At 48.1% G+C, this 16,398-nt stretch overlaps 1 protein-coding gene and 1 long non-coding RNA gene across 9 annotated transcripts in view; one reads left to right on the forward strand and one right to left on the reverse strand.

Moving 5' to 3' along the window:
* Positions 1-16,398, reverse strand: part of Btbd9 (BTB domain containing 9) — a 357,021-nt gene that overhangs the window by 42,926 nt on the left and 297,697 nt on the right. The window contains exon 10 of one of the 6 annotated variants that reach the window (XR_015644580.1): positions 12,201-14,706. The gene's annotated coding sequence lies outside the window, so the exon portion shown is untranslated. 6 annotated transcript variants of the gene reach the window in all.
* On the forward strand, positions 466-10,090 carry LOC134483873 (uncharacterized). 3 transcript variants are annotated; one of them, XR_015645643.1, is made up of 3 exons: positions 641-761; positions 6,075-6,640; positions 8,988-10,090. It is a non-coding gene; the product is annotated as an uncharacterized LOC134483873 (long non-coding RNA). The 3 variants fall into 3 exon arrangements; XR_015645641.1 differs by lacking the exon at positions 8,988-10,090 and having other exon boundaries at positions 466-761; positions 6,075-6,851; XR_015645642.1 differs by lacking the exon at positions 8,988-10,090 and having other exon boundaries at positions 634-761; positions 6,078-6,851.

A 16,398-nucleotide genomic window follows, 5' to 3' on the forward strand; every position in this document is an offset into this window, starting at 1 on the left:
GAGATCAGATAAACCTCCAAGTCTACCAGAGACTCTGCAGCACGATTTACTTTCTGACAGGAACAGTGTGCTGACGGGAAGGTGGACCTTCTCACGCCTCCCTACTGCACTCCACACAGGGATGGGCGAAGACAGGGTTCAAGAAAGGCTGAACTTTAAGCAGTCGGCACCACTTTCACCTGCCGGGGCCTTTATCTCTTCCTTTGGCAGGCAGACCTTGGCATGAAGCAGAAGCTGCTACCCAGTGACAGAAGAACATAATCTGGGGGTCGGTGACCTTTGCATTCATCTAAACTCAACCTTTCCCACCCAGTGCAGCACCCATCTCTCCTGGAGGAGGACTGGCTGCCACATTTGCATGCATAATGTGCCCAGAAGCCTTCTTTACAATGTTTACTTCTCTGTTTCTTCCAAATGAAATCACTGAAGGGCAAATTTGATTTTCAAATCAGTTTTAAAACATCTGCCTTCTAAAAAAGCAAGAGTAGAGAGATAAGGCTTTGAGATTACAGGCTGGGGCTAATTATTTTAACTGATACCACTGTGTCCTGGCTAAAAATATACATGCTAGGATGTCTTTAACGCACGCCCAACACCTACTGGGTGTTAATATTTCATCAGGAGATAGCAGCCAGTCATGAGGGTGTGCTTGTGATTCCAAAGGACAAGGGAACCTCCTGACCCTTCCTCTGTAGACCAGCTTTTCTGACCTTGTGCAGCTGTCTGTTCTAGCTGACCGGTGCAGCCAGCACTGCCAGCAGGTGAGTCGTTTAGTATTTTTTAGGCTGTCCTTTTGTTTTGAGGTTGTGATTTTACTCTGGGGGGGGGGGGGCTATGACCCAGCTGTCACTTGGGTTCAGCAGAGGAAGTGACAAGAGGTCTATTCTTTCCTCTCTCTCTCTCTCTCTCTCTCTCTCTCTCTCTCTCTCTCTCTCTCTCACACACACACACACACACACACACACACACACACATACACACAAACACAGAGACATGCACACAGATACACACACAGATACACACACACAGACACATACATGTAGCACATATGTCTGTGTGTATCTCCACATCTATGTAGGCCAGGGCTTTTCAGCCATACGTGCAAACATTAAAAGAAATTTCAGAGGTAAGTCCATCCTCGTTTCTGCTTTGCGTAACAATTATTCACTTTTATTGTGAGCATAGCAATACATTCTTTTAATAAAGACAGCCCCAGAGCCTAGTGTCAAGCTGTTTGAAAAATGAAATTTTATGGATGTGGAGACAGAGGCACAGGGACAGTGGGTGACCTGTCCAGAGACACGGAGCCAGTTCACGGCAGAGCAAGGCTGGCTTCATCCTCTGTGGCTGGTGCTGCATCTCCACCCCTATCTCGGGAGCACAGTCACCATCATAACAAGGTGGCTGTACAGTCAGCACAAGGATGACACACGCACTTCACATAGCAAGCAGCTGCACCACCCCTGGGCAGACGCCAGGCCCTCGTGCAGGTATGCAACATGCAAGAGATGTAAAGTGCACTGCCACACGGGACTGCACGGTTCTGTTCCCAAGGGAAGACTGGACTTCATTAGATCACTGTCAAAAGCCAGTGCAAACCTTAACCCCCTTCCACGGGCTCTTGAATTTGGTGGTCAGGATTTGTTTGACACAGTGATGTCCTAGTGAGTGTTCTGTTAAGTGAACTGGATGGTTAGAGATCTGCATCAGCTGTGTCTGCTCGTAGGCACTGAAGAAAAAGAAAGAAAGAAAGAAAGAAAGAAAGAAAGAAAGAAAGAAAGAAAGAAAGAAAGAAAGAAAGAAAGAGAACAAAGTATTCTGAAAGGTCAGTAGCCTGGCGTGGGGGTCAGAGGGCAGCAGAAAGCAAAGGCTTTCGGTGACTACAGCACTGCTCTGCCAGAGGACTGGGCTGCAAACAGACTGAAGCCAGAAGAGGAGGAGGGCTGCCTCTCTGTGAACCATGGCTCTCCCACACTGCTCAGGCTAAGCATGGAGATCACCACACTTTAAGGTTTACCACAGAAGGCCAGTGGCAGAAACAAGACTGACATGCTCGTCTCTGCAGCGAAAGTCCCAGGCCTCAGCTCCCCACACGCTTGGAAAACATCCCAGGAGAAATCAGGCAAGGAATGACAGGACAGTCACATAGATACACAGAGCCAACACTTGCTGCTTTAGCCAAGGCTTTCCCTGGGTGAGCATCTGTGCCCCTCAGGTTTGTAGGGATTCAATACCCTCTCTTCTGGCCCCCATGGCACCAGGCTCAAATGGTGCAGGTAAAGCATTCACACATATAAATAAAAAAATAAAAATAATTCTTAAGAAAACTGGAAATCCTAATGCTCTTCAAATAATCTCACAAACTCCCATGACAACAGGCTGGGCTAGAAATCAAAATCCAGGAAACAAGTGAAAATCTGGCTACCAATAGCGCTAGGACTCTTGGGATTTTGGTAGCAATTGCGCTGTTGTATGGACATTTGATTAAAATCGTGCTTCCACCTGGGCCAGTGTATTTCAGGCAAGAACTCAGCCGCACTTGCAGAGGGACCATTTGGATGCAAGAAGTGGCAGGAAGAAGGGAGCAGCTCCTGGAATCCCGTCATGAGGTGCTCTGTCCAGACTCAGATCTGGGAAACAAGGGGCTTCAGCGATGGCTGGCCAGGTGGTTGACAAGCTTGTCCCTGAGCAGCCCTGCAAATGCCGGGCTCCCCACCTCCCTGCTCAGCAGCTGAGCCCTGCAAATACACTCACTGTTTTCAGTCTAATGACAGTCCTTGTAATCTCTTCATTTGTCCTGTGATCTGAACACTTCCTTCTGATTAGTTTTTATTTTTAATTATTTTTAGTTAGCATACAAAATAAAATGTCTTCACTGTGACATTTTATACAGACTGTAGTTTGCTTATGCTCACCCTCTGCTAGACTCCCTTTCCCCTCCCCGACGAGGTTAGTCCTCTCCCTCCTCCTGTTTCCCTCATGCCTTCATGTTACCCATGTTCAAATCTAGATTCCACATATGAGAGGAAAGATGTAACCTGTCTTGTCCCCTCCTAGTCTCTCTTGGTCCCCAACCTCTCTACCACCCTCCTTCCTCTTCTTTCTAACTTTACTGGACACTTGAGGCAATCACTTCAACCCCAGTTTGCTTGTACTTGAGAAGGGGGCAGTGGACAGGAGCCCTCAGTGATATGTGTATGTGTGTGTATGTGGTGTGTATGCTGTCTATGAGTGTGTGTATGTGGCGTGTATGCTGTCTATGAGTGTGTGTGTGTGTGTATGTGGTGTATATGCTGTGTATGAGTGTGTGTGTGTATGTGCTGTGTATGCTGTCTATGAGTGTGTGTATGTTGTCTATGAGTGTGTATGTATGTGTATGTGGTGTGTATGCTGTGTATGAGTGTGTGTGTGTGTGTATGTGGTGTGTATGCTGTGTATGAGTGTGTGTGTGTATGTGGTGTGTATGCTGTGTATGAGTGTGTGTGTGTGTATGTGGTGTGTATGCTGTGTATGAGTGTGTATGTGTATGTGGTGTGTATGCTGTGTATGAGTGTGTGTGTATGTGGTGTGTATACTGTCTATGAGTGTGTGTGTATATGTGGTGTGTATGCTGTCTATGAGTGTGGTGGTCACCATGGGCTCATACACTTGAACACTTGGTCCTAGGTTGGTAGGGCTGTTTGGGAGGCTATGGACACTTTAGGAGGTGCAGCCATGCTAGAAGGGCAGGCCTTTTCAGGGTTTATATCCCCATCCTGCTTCCTGCTGCCCCTCGGCTCCCTGTGTACGGGTGAAATGCTGCCAGCTGGCTTTCTGTTCTGATGCCATACCATGCTGCCATCCCTGGCCGGGAAGGATTCTATTTCTCTGGGACCATAAAGCAAACCCTTTCTTCTGTAGGTTGTTTCTCTACGTTATCACAGCGACAGAAGGGTAGCACATCAGGTAGTGGTCCATCTTCTCTTTCCTTCATAACTCCTCCAGCACACAGAGCTTATCAACCTGCTTTTCTATTGAACAAATAGACCTTCCATGCCAAAAAAGGCAAGATGGCAAGGTCACCTTTTAAACGAGATGTCACCTTACAACTTCTCTGGTCTTAGCAAGTCACAAAGGAAGGTAAGAGTCAGGACAGATTTCAGGAGGGTTCTGTCAGACAACAGTGCCTGGTGACCACAGAAGCACCAGAGCTCCAGCACAGGGATCCACGAGGCCTCTGTGACATCACAAAATCAGTACCTGCTGGCCTTGTTCAGGTAGAACCATCAAGAGGCCTTCAGAAGGAGACGCACGAGTAAATGACTCGAGGAGACAGAGGGACAGGAGCATGACAAGGAAGCCTAGGCTGTTAGAGACTGGTGTGCAGTCATCTGGCCCCGGGATCACAGGGAATGCAAAGATGCTGACGCAGTGGCGAGGAAGGTTACAGTGTAAAGCTTTTGCCTATTTACATTTTAAATGTACTTTCTGGTGACTAAGAAAATGAAAAATCAGTGCAAGCACCCTGTCCAATCTTGAAAGCCTGTGAGAAAAGCACCCAGCATGAAGAGACCCCTCCCTGTCAGTAAGGGCAGGGAGTCATGGGGTAAGTCCCCTTAAACACCCAGCATGGAGAGACCCCTCCCTTTGTTAGTAAGGGCACTGAGTCATGGGGTAAGTCCCTTTTATACTTAAGACGCAATCTCCCGTAGGAAATTTAGAACAATAACTTGCGCCTTGGCAGTTTTATGGTCCAGGCTATTGAGCTAGCTTCAAGATGCACGAATCCCTTGAGGGAAAGCCAGGACACAGTGGAAGGCAGCTCAAGAACGAACATCATTTACTTGTGAACGGCGGTCTTAGAACTGCTTGTTTGCCTCTGACACTTGAGGACGAGAGTAACTAGTACACATTTTGGACAAGCCTGGGAAGTTACCTTATCTATTTTGTGGAAAATTATGCCTCGGAAACCATCATGTTGGTGCAGAGGGAAAGCCCCCGCACTTTGGCTATAAGTAAAGCCGAGCAGAAAGCCTCTGTTTTCAAGCAAATTGGAAAATGATCGCTTCCACGACGCAGGATTACAGTTTCTATAGCGCACAAGTGCTCATTACAAATGAACTATCGTGTTTATCATCAGAGAGGGCAGAAGAATGGCGGACAGGAGTCGAGCCAACACCACCCATTACTGAGCCTGCCCATGGCTGAACAATAGTTTCAATACACAAAGCCAAGGAGCAGAGTGCAGGCCTCCATCCTGCATAACCGGGACAACGGATGTTCAAAATCACACTTGGAACTTCCCTCCAGCTTCGGAAACACTGGTTTGTGTTTACCCAGCAAAGCCAATCGCAGCTGTCTGGGTAGCAGGACTCCTGGTTACGCCTGCTGCTTAACCCTCAAGGCTCAACAGGAGACTATGTGGCTTATCTGAGGGGGTCAGAGTTTGCAGATGCCCCCACTGCACCTACATCTGACAGGGTCCTGAGCCCCTGGGGTGGCTTCGGCTGTGAGCCCACGGGGTAGCGTGCCAGCTCACTGCCTGGCCTACAGCAGTGGCTCAGAACGTGTCTGTCCAGTTGGTGTCAGATTTTTGAGCTAACCCGGGCCTCACACACTGGGGTTCCTACCTGGTTAAATGATTCAGTATCGGTTGAATTATGATGTTAATTAGGAAGTGGCATCAGGAGAAAACAGAGTCTGAAAGCATCAGCAGTTCTCATCCCAAATGTGAAAGGCTTAGGAGGGCTATGTCTTCCATTCCTTTCCCAACTCCTCAGACATTTATAGTTAATTAATATTAATGGTAGAAGATCATTCCACTGTGATATGAAGTGATAAATTTGAAATCAGACTACAAGTCCACAAGCGCCTCTGTAATTGTAGCTGCTTTGTTTTAGCAAAAACCCAAGTACTGCTTGATGCTGTGGGGCTCCCTGGTCATCGGGCAACAGAGTCAGCTTTGTGCGATGGGATTCCCAGTTAGTTTGCTGGTATCAGCGGCTGCTAACAGGCGGGGGCTTCAGCCACGGGAGCTAATGGTGCTGTGGGCGCATGAACGTGGGTCCTTTTGTTTAAATCTGTGACTTCCGCAGTAGGTTGGCGCAGGACTGGATCTTCAGTTGGAGCTGTGATATAAATAAACGGGCTTCCTGGATCCTCCCTTCCAACACCCAGGGTAAGTCAGAGAAGAGGCCGGAGAGTGGGAAGACCCAGCAGCTCCCTGGAAGACACGACTAGCTACCCTGGCCTGGTTCAGCTGTGCAGTGCTGCGCCCTGCCTGCCCAAGGCCCTGTCCTGAAGCAGAAATGCTTCCCTCACGCTGAGGCTCTGGGCACCAGAGATGAACTAGCCACAGCTGTTAAGATGGCTTCTGTGGCAGTCACGACCACAGGTTCTCTGGGACAAGTTTAATATGCAATGCTACGGGGAGGGAGAAGGAAAACCAAGCAGGTCCACACTGCCAAGCCATGCCACCAAGGGCACAGACATCCCTGTGTTATTTGTGATTGTAACACGGGCTCCGAGCTATTGTATGACTTTGGATAAAAGAAGGAAAACGAGGTCTGGGAAGAGAAAGCTCCCCCACCCCTCCCCCACAGCAGCTGGCAAATGTGTGCTACCAGATGATCACCGCCCTGAAACTCCGCTCTACAACTTTGTAAGAGATGTTTATTACTGATACTCAGTGCATAATTTACAACACTGTGCTGAAATTCACTTACACTCCATTTCAAGGGATTGTGAAAAGAAAATGTCAACTGTGGGGGAAATACACTTTATGGGTCTTGGCTTAAAACAAAAGGAAAAACACACATGCGAGTCCCTCTCGGTGGAAGGAAATAGTTTAATAAATGGCCTAATGAACAGTGTAATGATGTTTTAAAAGTAGGTAGCAGGGAGGAAAAGGAAGGAAAACAGAGGCTAATACGCTGTACAGCCTGGATAATGAACCCCTGGGTGATCCCGGCTTGAGGACTGGCGTACGGACTGTACTTTAAAAAACCAATTTCAAACTATGAATTATGATATGGCTAATAGGCTGTACAAATTAACATTCTGTGGAAGAAGTAATAGTGACTGTAGACAGGAAATCATGTAAAAATGGGGGGTGGGCTTCTCTGCAGTTGCTGGCCTTCGGTGCGACTGTGGAAGTGGGTCTAGATCCGATTCATACCTCCCTCTCTTTTAAAATCCCAGTTCACAGGACGGTTGGTTGTAAAATCACTGGCTCTCCCGGGTGTGATGTGGACCAGGGCAGGGGGCAGATACGAATGCATATTTCCAGAACGCCCTGACTCGTGCTCTGCTCTGGTCCTCTTTATTCTCACAGCACCCTGCAGCCTTTTTTTCTTTCTTTTTTAAACCATGGTGATAGTTGGGTGGTGGTGGCACACGCCTTTAATCCCAGCACTTGGAAGGTAGAGGCAGGTGGATCTCTGACCTTAGGGCCAGCCTGGCTACACAGAGAAATCCTGTCTCTGAAACAAACAACCCAAAACAAACACCAACCAACCAACCAACCACCCACCCACCACCTCCTCCTCCTCCTCCTCCTCCTCCTCCTCCTCCTCCTCCTCCTCTTCTTCCTCTTCTTCCTCCTCCTCTTCCTCCTCCTCCTCCTCCTCTTCCTCTTCTTCCTCCTCTTCCTCCTCCTCCTCCTCCTCCTCCTCCTCCTCCTCCTCCTCCTCCTCCTCCACCACCACCACCACCACCACCACCACCACCACCACCACCACCACAACCACCACTGTTTTACTGGATATACAAAATGTTGCAACCAGGAGACCAGTACTCTGATCTGTGCCCTGCCATTAGACATGAACTTGGGAAAGCACTGGGCCTCCACCTCAGCTGCACATTTGGAAAGATGGGTGCCTGGGCTGAGACGTTCAAGGCTCTTAAAGCGGTTTCTCATGCTGGCGCCCTGCCTAGGTGGTGGCTGTTTGTTGTTTTACAGAGAAAGGGGAAATAAGACTATTAAAATGGCTCCTGATCTAGACAAGATTATCCAGCAAACATGAGACCAAAAGAAAGTTGGCTGGGCTGTGTTTGTGGTTACATAACAGCAGAGGTTTCTATGGAGCAAGTGGGCCCTGGACTTCAAGAGGATAATGACAATTTACAATGAAAAGTGGCTGGAATTTTAAGGCATCATTTCCTCCCAACTGATCTCCCTTTTCCCCTTCTGGGACAGATAAAGAATATATAAAGTCCTTATCGAATGGTAAGAAAAGGTATCCAAGGATGCGGTCAGGAAGCACTGATCACCAGGTAGGGTGTTAGGGGGAGCTGGGAGGCAGGAACCTGAGGGTGAGCTGGCAGAGAGAAAGATGACTGAGCTCCACCAGGCTTGGCTGCTGGGCTGCAGGAAAAGGTAAGCAGGACCTCGCCTGGGCAGAGAGCACTGCAGCAGGACGGGTAGGCAGCCTGGGGACGGGCAGAGCAACACGGAATGATACATGTGGTGTCTGACCACAGTGCTTCAGTAGTCAGCAGAACACATGGAGGCCAGACCAGAGCTAGTCACGTGCAGACACGGCAGGTGCGTAGGCGCAGTCTCACTGTCTTCAGCACATGGCTGAAGCTGCTCTACAGGGGACGACGGAACTACAAGCAACAACAACCCAGCACCAGGGTTACAGATTCTAGAACTGCAACAAATGGGACAGAAGCCATGAGAAGGGAAACAGCAGGGAGAGAGTGTTAGAGGAAGGATAGACACTGCCGAACAGTTAAAGGCCAAGTGGGAGAGCACATGAGAGGAAAGACGAAAGGTGAGAGATGCCCATGACAGGGCGCAGTGGGAGGAGCTGCAGGGCAGGGTGAGGAGAGAAGCCCAGGCTGAGTTCGTGACTTCTGTAGAAATGGAGTTAGTGATGTCTTTAGAAATGATCAAAGGAAGAGAGCTCCTTAGCTACAAATGTTGACGCCATGCACACTGGACTGCTGAAGTCACAGGAGACCCCAACCCTCTCTTACACACACACACTTTTTCTTAAACCCAGGAAGAATACATGAGTATTGACACTCTGGAAGAGGCCTGAGCCAGCAGTAATTTGTGATAACTAAGAAGACCTCCCTGGGACTTAGAAGCTGACTCCTGACTTCTGGGGTCATGTCTGGAAACTGAGGCAGGTCACGTTAAAGAATTCTGTGCCTTTGCCGTGGCCAGTGCATGAGATGCCATCCTGACTGTGGGTTTCTAGAACGTCCATCACGATGACTGCTACGTTAGCCTGAAGTGCTCGGCTTGCCTATTGATGTCCTGTGCCTAGCGGTGTCCACAGCAGAAAGTCCGGGTGAGGGAGCCGCCCAGCCAATGCTGAGGCACAATGCTCTGCTGTCCCCCAAGGCCAGGAGTGGTGACTGAGCTCCAGGACTCCAGAGCCAGGGCCACTGTGGCAGTCAGGTTCTCCTAACAGGGAGAGGCACATGAATGCCTCGTGAGAGGTTTTGAGTCCCTCTCTAGAGTCCAAGGTCAGTGTTCTTAAAAAGAAAAATTTTTAACCTATTACTTTGAAAATTCAGAGAAGCCATTGAAACCTATTAACCCAACAAAGTTGGGATTTTAAATCAAATCCATTTCTGAAGTGAAAGGGGCACAGCTGGCACAAGCTCTAAAAGCTCTTGGCCTTCCATAAAGAACTTCCCTTTTGTAACAGTAGCTATAGAGAAAGGGAATGGACGCCCAGCCCATAACCAACCTCAAGTGACAGCCACCCTGTTCCTGGGCATCCACATCACAGATGAGGGGCAGTGGAGAGAGGACAAAAGAAAAATCTGTCTGATCATGCACACCGTGTGCTCACACAGCTGGCTAAAGGGGGTTTCATTAAAGTATGCTTCATCGTTTCTCTGAATAATGGGCATGCGGAAAGGTATTGTCCCTACAGAATAGCAGAGCTCTGTGGTTAAACAAGGGAGGGCAGTGAGACCTGGAGCACTCTCAGGGACTACCTGAGGAGACCATTTTCTTGCTCACCCACAACCTGCAGACAGCTCCAACATGCTCTGCCCCCCGAATCTGTTTCCCATGCCTTCCACTCACTGGAGGGGGAAAGTTTTACACAAAACTTTATGTGAAATAAAAATGTTCTCTTTAAAAGCACAGCTCTGGCCTACTAATGTCCTGTTGATGCTCCCTACTCTAAATATTCATGGCTTTCATCACTCAGAAATGATGGGTGCATGCAGAGCCCCCCACAGAGGAGCTGTGCTTCTCAGGAAGCTGCCCTTTGAACTGGATCTATGCATTTTATCTGTCTTTACTTCGAGAAGGTATTCCTCTTCTAAGGACGTGTTCTTTATTGTTCAAATTCTCAAAGTCTTGACAAGAATTAACATCCAAGTTTGCCCTTTTAAAAATAAAGGAAAGAACATGGCTGGCTTTTTCATTATTGTCAACGTGTGAAAAAAATGGAATTAAGTATGAAGAGAAAAAATAAAATATTCATCCAGCTGTTTGAAAGTGACAATTACACAACCAGTACTCATTAATTGGCTCACACTTCCAGGAGGAACAAGTAAACACTCTCTTCAAGCCCTGCGGGAGTGAGAAGGGGGAGGAGCCTGGGACCCAGGAGAGGGAGGAGCCTGAGCCCTGCAAGAATGAGACTGGACAGTGCCTGTGATCTCAGTGAGGTCTCTGTGACAGCCCTTTCCAGAGCACCACCCCCGATGCTGACTGGGAACTTCTCACTACTGACAGCAATGGTGAAGATGTTCCTCTCTTCAAAACCCACTCGCTGGAGCTGGCAAGATGGCTCAGTGGTAGAGAGCATTTTCTGCTCTTGTAGAAGACCTACATTGAGTTCCTTGCACCCACATGGTGGCTCACAACCCTAACTCCAGCTCCAGGGGATCTGATGCCCTGTTCTGACCTCTGAGGATACTGGGCGCATACAAGGTATATATAATACAGAGGCAAGTCTTTCAAACACACACAACATTATAAAACAAAACCCCACTCGCCTTTTGGCATGTTTGTGTGACACATGTGTCACATATAATGCCAAGTTGCTGGCCATGACTTCCTAGTAATTGCTCAAAGCTTTTGTTATGCTGAATTCTGGCAAAGGAATAAAATAGGTGGGGAAATTGCTTTCTAGACTTTGTCACTAACAATGGGAAAGAAAAAATAAGGCGAAGTCAGCCACTAGGTTTAAATGTGCTGTTTTTCAATCTCACAACAATTTCAAGGAGGTCTGAGGCTGTAACTGCCCACCCTAAAATGTGCTATCGCCCTTCTTGGCCAGGGAAGGGCTTGGAAGAAGAACACAATTTCCCGTTCTAAGACTCTCAGTCTTCAGACAGAAGTCACAGAAACAGAGGCCAGGACAAACAGGTGCTTCCTGGGGTCTGAGTGTCTCGTAGGCAGTTAGGGGTACAGGACTCTTCAGATGTGCCTATCCTCCGGTGGAGAGAAGGGAGCAGAGCAGGGAGCCCCAGAAAGGTCTTTCCAAGACTCGGGGAGTATGAGGCGCTTGCTGGGGAAGCCGCAGAGAATATTTCATATTAGAATGATGCAGAAATGGTGTAGTCTCAAGCCTGGCTTGATCAGAGAGGCTGGCTGGCTGCCAGGAGGGCAGGGAGGAGGGTGCTGCTTAGGCCCTTGGAGACAAGTACCCTTGAAGCTGCTGGAACAGAGTGCCGTGCAACACGGTTCCTTCATTTAGTGCTGACAGGGAAGAGGACGGGCTGCTCTGCCAGGCTAGGCTTTGCGAACGCAGGCGAGGACACCCGGCTACAAACCATTTACATCTGCAGCAAGAAAAGTTCTCTCAAACGTAGCTGTTTTCCTAAAAACATTTTCTATGAAATAGGTGTAAAGTGGTCAAAATGTAGAAAACTTCCATAACTCTACTGCACCAGGACGATCATTATCAACAGGGCGGTGTAATGCCTTTGGATTTTTGTCTACCATTTTCCTCTTCTTTTTTTTTTTTTTTTTTAAGATTTATTTTATTTATTATATATAAGTACACTGTAGCTGTCTTCAGATACACCAGAAGAGGGCATCGGATCTCTTTACAGATGGTTGTGAGCCACCATGTGGTTGCTGGGAATTGAACTCATGACCTCTGGAAGAACAGTCGGGTGTTCTTAACCGCTGAGCCATCTCTCCAGCCCCCATTTTCCTCTTCTTTTGAAGATACTCCCAGAATTCTGTACTCTATCTTAAGGCCCCAGTATACATGTGTTTTTTTTTTTTTTTTTTTAAATTAGGAATTCTCTGCAACTTCATTTTAAACCAATTCTTATGTTGGATAGCACTAAAGTTCCTTGGAAGGGACCTGGGCAGGCAACATTACTCTGTGAGGACCCTGGGGCCCATGACTTAGACCAGGGGTTCCAGTTTACAACAGAGAGCTCTCAATGACAGGACACCATTTCTATCCCCACACAACTCATCAGATTTAATCAGCCCACTTGACAAAATGCTTGCCAAGACCCTGGTCTGGGAGAGAAGATGGCTAAGGTCATCAATACTTTGTCAGACAGAAAAGGTTCAAGTGCGAACACACTGGGGTAAGACCTGAGAAACACTCAGACAGCACAAAAGACAGTAGGGTGACAGGCGGAGGTGAGTCAGACAGAACAATTCGAAGACTTGCATTATCACTGGCTGACCCCAGGGGACCCCAAGGCAGCATTTAGGGGTCTTCAGACAAAGGTGGCCTCACTGCTGACATTTTTGCTTTTCACTAGTTCTGAAAACCTCAAATATGGCTTCAAGGGAAGCCAGGAACGGTGGGTCACATCTGTCACGCTAGCAACTCAGGAGGCAGGAGGAGTACCTCCCATTTGAGGGCAGCCTGGTCTTCACAGTAAGTTTAATTCAGCTGGGGCTATGTTGCAACAACCTCTTGGACACAAGGCCAGTGAGGTGTCTCAGCAGGCACAGTCCTCTATCTGCCAACAAGCTCGGGGACCTGAGCACGTCCCTGGCCCCATGTGTTCACCCCATGGACTCTTTCCTGCAAGCTGTCCACTGAGGTCCACAGACATGCATAACCCCAAAATAAGCCATGATAAAAAGATATAAAGGCTGCAAGAGCAGCAGACGAGACAACGCTATAACTCGGTGACGCTGACTGGATGACAGACTCGGTCGCATGAAGGACTTAGTGAGATCTTACAAAATGCTGTCTACACTGTCGACTAGATGGATCTCCCAACGGAAGGTACCTGTGTCGGGTGGCTGGCCAGCCACACGTGTTAGCCACTGCGTCGTGAGTCATCAGGCCTGCAAGGATGAAGAGACATCCATCCCTAGAAGCCTCTATAGAGGAAGATAAATTACTACAAGAAACAAGAACTGGGCCAGCGGCAGACTTTTCTTCAGCAACATTAGACACTAAATGGCAGGAAGTCTGAGGTTCTGAAAGGCTGAATTTTATACAGGAATGAAACTTCTGGAGGAACTCAATCTGTGTCAAACTGTGATTCAGACATGGAAAAAATTCGTATTGTCTGCTTTTGGCTTACCTTTTCTGAAAAAAAGAAATCCACAGAGTTACTACACAGTGTCTATCAGTGATGCTAACAAATGTTCTGCCTCAAAAGACCAAGCGATCTATACTTCACGGAGTTTCAGGGTAACCGATGAGGGAGAGTGGAAACGCACCCAACCACCAGGATAGCCCTGCGGCTTTCTTCTTTGTGACGACTTACACAACCGTGTGTCCTGCCCGTGGTAAGCAGTGAGTGCGACTCAGTAACAGGCAGGTGGAGACGCTCAGGGGTAAACCTCTCACTCCAACACAAAGCACCTTTCCTTGCCACAGCCCACGAGCTCTGTCCCAGGAACAGCAGGGTCAAGCTGCAGCTACCAACCACAGCAGTGCAGCCCCCCAGGCTGGAGGTAGCCACCTCTGGGAGGTGTCCAGTGGGTCAAGGAAGGGAACTAGCTGTAGGGCTAGCGTTCCACTCACAGAGAAGGGGTCTTGTTAGCCCTTCACCATCTACATCACAGCCGCAGAGAGGGTGCAGAGAGCAATCTGCCCAGAATCACCCAGTGCACGAAGAGCAAGCTCTACTGACAAGAGAACTAAGCAATAAGGAACCTTGGGCCAGAGAGAGCTGGTTAATCGGCAGCTACTTGACAGAGGCTCTGATCTTTCTGAGCACTCACAGAAAGCCTCGCCCATCTGCTCCACGCCATGACGCTCTTTTCAGGAGGGCAGGGCCTTAGAGGCACAGTGTAGCAGCTCCCTCACCGACCAATTGCCAGCTGTGTTCTAGACAATGTCCATATAAACAGAATAGCAGTGACTTCTGAGTGGTTTCCTCTTCAGGGTCTTCATGGCCACACAGAAAGTTATGACTAAGTTTCAAAGACCTTTATTTACGTTATTATTATTATTGTGGTCAGTTGACAGAAGAGGGGAAAAAGACAGACAAAAGCGAGCAGTTCGGAGACAGAGCGAAACACACAGTATCTACTTCATCAACAGAGTGGGAAGCCAAGCACTTCTGTCCTTGAAGGATGGATCAGAAAGTAGAGGTCAGGCATACTGTTTGTTTTAAAAAGACAAACTTCAAAAAGTAACCCAGAAACGAGCAATCTAACACTTCTTCCTTTTTTTTTTTTTAAGATTTATTTATTTATTTTATGTATGTGAGTACACCGTTGCTGTCTTCAGACACCAGAAGAGGGCATCAGATCTCATTACGGATGGTTGTGAGCCACCATGTGGTTGCTGGGATTTGAACTCAGGACCTCTGGAAGAGCAGTCAGTGCTCTAACCACTGAGCCATCTCTCCAGCCCCATTTTTTTCCGTTTTTATACAGGGAATTAATACAGCTGGTGGATGGACGGGGGATGAGGTACCGCTGACAGTACAGAAGTTAACAGGAAACCAACCAGAGGCCTACAAAGAAGCCAAAGGCAGTGCCTCTGAGGGGTGGACAGGAAGATGGGAAGGTCAAGCTTTGCTGTCCCCAGTCCCTCTGCACGGTTTAATGTTCTGTGTGCTGCTTGCACTTGTTACAAACCATTGGGGCCCAACAGCTTCGAAGAGAGCAGAGGGAGAGAGCAACAACCTGACTGGAAGGTCTGAAGGCTCAAGGGAAAGAAAAAATGAGAAGAACGAAGGTACAAAAAAGTTTAAAACACAAAACTGCGAATACCAAAGCTGGACTATCCACAACAGGAAAAGACCCAGAGCAGGCCAAGCACATCCCTGTGTAGCCAACTCCTGTGCTACCTCTCCAGTAATAGGAGGCCTCAGTTCTATGTGCTAAGAGGACCTTCTCTTAATGTCTGCTGAAGTACTGAGGTGACTACATAAATGGCTGGAGGAGACTTCAGTGAACTGATCACATCCATAAATGTAAAACCCTAACTGTTGGTTCCCACTGATTCTAACGGAGTCCACAGAGTCATGCCTTCCTTTTCCTTCTCGTTTGCTCTGATACATCAAAAGCGCACAGCTTATTAATATGTAAACCACTACCGGAGAATCTGCGTGTTACAATCGAAGTTGAGAGCTTGTCAATTATTTAAGTCCATCAATGAATGGAAACAAACCAGTAAGAAGATGCTGATGGCCAAGAAAAGGCACTGAGAGGATCTGCCCAGTGGAGTTTCTTCTCAAGAACCCTAGTGAGCTCACTACAGACCATTCGGCCAGGCTTCTAGGATGCTGAGTGTGCTCTTGTTGAAGGCCTGTGGTGCTCCCTGGATGGAGCCTTGTAAAGAAACATGCAAATGACAGAATGTCAAGAATGCCAAGGGCGGGGCTGGGGAGGTGGCTCAGTGGTTAGAGCACTGACTGCTCTCCCAGAGGTCCTGAGTTCAAATCCCAGCAACCACATAGTGGCTCACAGCCATCTGTAATGGGACCTGATGCCCTCTTCTCGTACGCAGGTATACATGCAGATAGAGCACTCATGTACATAAAATAATCAAAATAAATCTTTAAAAAAATGCCCAAGATGGTGAGCTGTGGGGATCCGATCTAGCTCTGGAGAGAGGAGTGGGGCAGGTGGCTCTCAGGGCCTAGAGCCAATGTTTGTAAAGGGTTCCAGCAGATTGGGAACAAAATAACCACCTTGTCCCCCCGAATCTCCACACAGGGTGGTCTGGTGTTTTTCAGTAATACTGAAACCTGTAAAGCCTGTGCTATGTCGCAGAGTCTGAATTCACACTTGGCCACTGCTCCGTGGGAAAGATGCCTCTTCTCTCTAAACCATTTCCTCTTTTATAAAACAAGGGCTCTATCCCACAGAGCACTTTGTATCCAGACAACGAGATACAATGTCTGACAGCACTGGAATAGTAGTTAGCAGATAATAGCTTGTGTTCCCAGGCTGTGGCCAGGGTGCTCATAGGACTCATGTACCCTGACAATTGACGGCCAGTCACACTTGTGTGGACAGGCTGTTTTGTCCCCAGTGGCATGTGAGAGGAA

Source organism: Rattus norvegicus, chromosome 20, assembly GCF_021556685.1.
Source record: "Rattus norvegicus strain SHRSP/BbbUtx chromosome 20, alternate assembly SHRSP_T2T, whole genome shotgun sequence".
NCBI lineage: Eukaryota > Metazoa > Chordata > Mammalia > Rodentia > Muridae > Rattus > Rattus norvegicus.